General features: G+C 47.1%; 1 protein-coding gene across 1 annotated transcript in view; it reads left to right on the top strand.

Moving 5' to 3' along the window:
* The first annotated feature begins 3,826 nt into the window (after positions 1-3,826).
* The window catches only part of LOC129849291 (uncharacterized), a 14,223-nt gene continuing 13,425 nt past the window's right edge, over positions 3,827-4,624 (top strand). Inside the window, exon 1 of the mRNA XM_055916219.1 lies at positions 3,827-4,624. This exon is cut by the window's right edge and continues 2,053 nt beyond it. The gene's annotated coding sequence lies outside the window, so the exon portion shown is untranslated.

Genomic DNA, 4,624 nt, shown 5'->3' with positions numbered 1-4,624 from the left:
ATGATAATTGGCAGCCGTGGCTGATTTCTCCCCCTCTTCCTGTTAAGTGATGAATAGTTGGCAGGGCATCAGAGGGAGCGGTGTGCCCGCCGGGCCACTCACTGGCTGCTGCTGCCACAGGGGCGTGGAGCCTGGCGCTGTGCCCAGAGTAACGCCAGCCCAGCGACAGGCAGGCAGGGGGACACTGCCAAGAGACAAGGGTCAATGTGTGCGTGTGCGTGCGTGCGTGTGTGTGCGTGTGTGTGCGTGTGTGTGCGTGTGTGTGTGTGTGTGTGTGTGTGTGTGTGTGTGTGTGTGTGTGTGTGTGTGTGTGTGTGTGTGTGTGTGTGTGTGTGTGTGTGTGTGCACTTCCTACAAACAGGTCCAATTTCAAACCTCTCACTGTCTTTCAATCTCTTCCTCACTCTCTCCCTCTCTCTCGTGTGTGTCTGTATGCATCTCTTCCTCACTCAATTCAATTCAATTGACTTTATTGACATGGTAGGTTCGTTATTACTTACATTGTCAAAGTATACATATCGAAAAATAAAAATCAAATATATATGTATATATATACAAAATATATATATATTTATATATAAATAAATGGTGGGACCAACAGCAATAATAACAGTAGTAGTGGACATGGGATCACCATTAACAACAACTACAACAACAATATTAATCAGAACAACAATAAATTAAAGCAACAGTAGTAGACCAGTGTCAATATGACTTGAGAAGACACATGACCTGGTATGAAAGACAAAACAAAACTAAGCTAAATGGGAAATATTATCAATATTACTTTGCATTTTTCACTGGCTGTCCCTCAGGTTGTGGCAGGAGGACACATATTTGGCTGCCAAAACTGCACATTTTGGCTTTTCACCCAATAAATATTTGATTTTTTCTTCATCTTTTATAGTTTCAAATTCTTTGTATTGAGTTATAATTTTGGGAAAGAAATATGCTCTTAGGTCTGAGTATTTGTCACAGTGTAGTAGGAAATGCACCTCTGTCTCTACCTCTCCTCTGGAGCAGAGTGAGCACAGCCTGTCCTCTCTGGGCAGCCAGGTTTGTCTGTGACGACCGGTCTCTATAGCCAGACGGTGCTCACTGAGTCTGTACCTAGTCAATGTTTTCCTCAGTTTTCTATCAGTCACAGTGGTCAGATAGTCTGCCACCATGTACTGTCTGTTTAGAGCCAAATAGGATTGAAGTTTACTTTGATTTTTTGTGGTGTCTTTCCAATAGGTTATATATTTTTCTTTTTGTTTTGTGATGATTTGGTTGGGCCAGATTTTCTGAGGGCTGTCCCGAGGCTCTATGGGGTGTGTGTCTCTATGCATCTCTCTTCCTCACTCTCTCTCTCTATCTCTCGTGTGTGTCTGTATGCATCTCTCTCCCTCACTCTCTCTCTCTCTCTCTCGTGTGTGTCTCTATGCATCTCTCTTCCTCACTCTCTCTCTCTCTCTCTCTCTCGTGTGTGTCTCTATGCATCTCTCTTCCTCACTCTCTCTCTCTCTCTCTCTCGTGTGTGTCTCTATGCATCTCTCTTCCTCACTCTCTCCCTCTATCTCTCGTGTGTGTCTCTATGCATCTCTCTTCCTCACTCTCTCCCTCTATCTCTCGTGTGTGTCTGTATGCATCTCTCTTCCTCACTCTCTCTCTCTCTCTCTCTCTCTCTCTCTCGTGTGTGTCTCTATGCATCTCTCTTCCTCACTCTCTCTCTCCCTCTATCTCTCGTGCGTGTCTCTATGCATCTCTCTTCCTCACTCTCTCCCTCTATCTCTCGTGTGTGTCTGTATGCATCTCTCTTCCTCACTCTCTCTCTCTCTCTCTCTCTCTCGTGTGTGTCTCTATGCATCTCTCTTCCTCACTCTCTCTCTCTCTCTCTCTCTCGTGTGTGTCTCTATGCATCTCTCTTCCTCACTCTCTCTCTCTCTCTCTCTCTCGTGCGTGTCTCTATGCATCTCTCTTCCTCACTCTCTCTCTCTCTCTCTCTCTCGTGTGTGTCTCTATGCATCTCTCTTCCTCACTCTCTCCCTCTCTCTCTCGTGTGTGTCTCTATGCATCTCTCTTCCTCACTCTCTCTCTCTCTCTCTCTCTCGTGTGTGTCTCTATGCATCTCTCTTCCTCACTCTCTCTCTCTCTCTCTCTCTCGTGTGTGTCTCTATGCATCTCTCTTCCTCACTCTGTCTCTCTCTCTCTCGTGTGTGTCTCTATGCATCTCTCTTCCTCACTCTCTCCCTCTATTTCTCTCTCGTGTGTGTCTCTATGCATCTCTCTTCCTCACTCTCTCTCTCTCTCTCTCTCGTGTGTGTCTCTATGCATCTCTCTTCCTCACTCTCTCTCTCTCTCTCTCTCTCGTGTGTGTCTCTATGCATCTCTCTTCCTCACTCTCTCTCTCTCTCTCTCGTGTGTGTCTCTATGCATCTCTCTTCCTCTCTCTCTCTCTCTCTCTCTCTCGTGTGTGTCTCTATGCATCTCTCTTCCTCACTCTCTCTCTCTCTCTCGTGTGTGTCTCTATGCATCTCTCTTCCTCACTCTCTCTCTCTCTCGTGTGTGTCTCTATGCATCTCTCTTCCTCACTCTCTCTCTCTCTCTCTCTCGTGTGTGTCTCTATGCATCTCTCTTCCTCACTCTCTCTCTCTCTCTCGTGTGTGTCTCTATGCATCTCTCTTCCTCACTCTCTCTCTCCCTCTATCTCTCGTGCGTGTCTCTATGCATCTCTCTTCCTCACTCTCTCTCTCTCTCTCTCTCTCGTGTGTGTCTCTATGCATCTCTCTTCCTCACTCTCTCCCTCTATCTCTCGTGTGTGTCTCTATGCATCTCTCTTCCTCACTCTGTCTCTCTCTCTCTCGTGTGTGTCTCTATGCATCTCTCTTCCTCACTCTCTCCCTCTATCTCTCTCTCGTGTGTGTCTCTATGCATCTCTCTTCCTCACTCTCTCTCTCTCTCTCTCGTGTGTGTCTCTATGCATCTCTCTTCCTCACTCTCTCTCTCTCTCTCGTGTGTGTCTCTATGCATCTCTCTTCCTCACTCTCTCTCTCTCTCTCTCTCTCGTGTGTGTCTCTATGCATCTCTCTTCCTCACTCTCTCTCTCTCTCTCTCGTGTGTGTCTCTATGCATCTCTCTTCCTCACTCTCTCTCTCTCTCTATCTCTCGTGTGTGTCTCTATGCATCTCTCTTCCTCACTCTCTCTCTCTCTCTCTCGTGTGTGTCTGTATGCATCTCTCTCTCTCTCTCGTGTGTGTCTCTATGCATCTCTCTTCCTCACTCTCTCTCTCTCTCTCTCTCGTGTGTGTCTCTATGCATCTCTCTTCCTCACTCTCTCTCTCTCTCTCTCTCGTGTGTGTCTCTATGCATCTCTCTTCCTCTCTCTCTCTCTCTCTCTCTCTCTCGTGTGTGTCTCTATGCATCTCTCTTCCTCACTCTCTCTCTCTCTCTCTCTCGTGTGTGTCTCTATGCATCTCTCTTCCTCACTCTCTCTCTCTCTCTCTCTCTCTCTCGTGTGTGTCTCTATGCATCTCTCTTCCTCACTCTCTCTCTCTCTCTCTCGTGTGTGTCTCTATGCATCTCTCTTCCTCACTCTCTCTCTCACTCTCTCTCTCTCTCGTGTGTGTCTCTAATCATCTCTCTTCCTCACTCTCTCTCTCTCTCGTGTGTGTCTCTATGCATCTCTCTTCCTCACTCTCTCTCTCTCTCTATCTCGTGTGTGTCTCTATGCATCTCTCTTCCTCACTCTCTCTCTCTCTCTATCTCTCGTGTGTGTCTCTAATCATCTCTCTTCCTCACTCTCTCTCTCTCTCTCTCTCTCTCTCTCTCTCTATCTCTCGTGTGTGTCTCTATGCATCTCTCTTCCTCACTCTCTCTCTCTCTCGTGTGTGTCTCTATGCATCTCTCTTCCTCACTCTCTCTCTCTCTCTCTCTCTCTCTATCTCTCGTGTGTGTCTCTAATCATCTCTCTTCCTCACTCTCTCTCTCTCTCTCTCTCTCTATCTCTCGTGTGTGTCTCTATGCATCTCTCTTCCTCACTCTCTCTCTCTCTCTCTCGTGTGTGTCTCTAATCATCTCTCTTCCTCACTCTCTCTCTCTCTCTCTCTCGTGTGTGTCTATGCATCTCTCTTCCTCACTCTCTCTCTCTCTCTCTCTATCTCTCGTGTGTGTCTCTATGCATCTCTCTTCCTCACTCTCTCTCTCTCTCTCTCTCGTGTGTGTCTCTATGCATCTCTCTTCCTCACTCTCTCTCTCTCTCTCTCTATCTCTCGTGTGTGTCTCTATGCATCTCTCTTCCTCACTCTCTCTCTCTCTCTCTCTCGTGTGTGTCTCTATGCATCTCTCTTCCTCACTCTCTCTCTCTCTCTCTCTCGTGTGTGTCTCTATGCATCTCTCTTCCTCTCTCTCTCTCTCTCTCTCTCTCTCGTGTGTGTCTCTATGCATCTCTCTTCCTCACTCTCTCTCTCTCTCTCGTGTGTGTCTCTATGCATCTCTCTTCCTCACTCTCTCTCTCTCTCTCTCTCTCTCTCTCGTGTGTGTCTCTATGCATCTCTCTTCCTCACTCTCTCTCTCTCTCTCTCTATCTCTCGTGTGTGTCTCTAATCATCTCTCTTCCTCACTCTCTCTCTCTCTCTCTCGTGTG

Source organism: Salvelinus fontinalis, unplaced genomic scaffold, assembly GCF_029448725.1.
Source record: "Salvelinus fontinalis isolate EN_2023a unplaced genomic scaffold, ASM2944872v1 scaffold_1421, whole genome shotgun sequence".
Classification (NCBI taxonomy): Eukaryota; Metazoa; Chordata; class Actinopteri; order Salmoniformes; family Salmonidae; genus Salvelinus; species Salvelinus fontinalis.
Note: the sequence above shows the minus strand (reverse complement) of the source record. Positions and strands in the feature narration are given on the sequence as shown.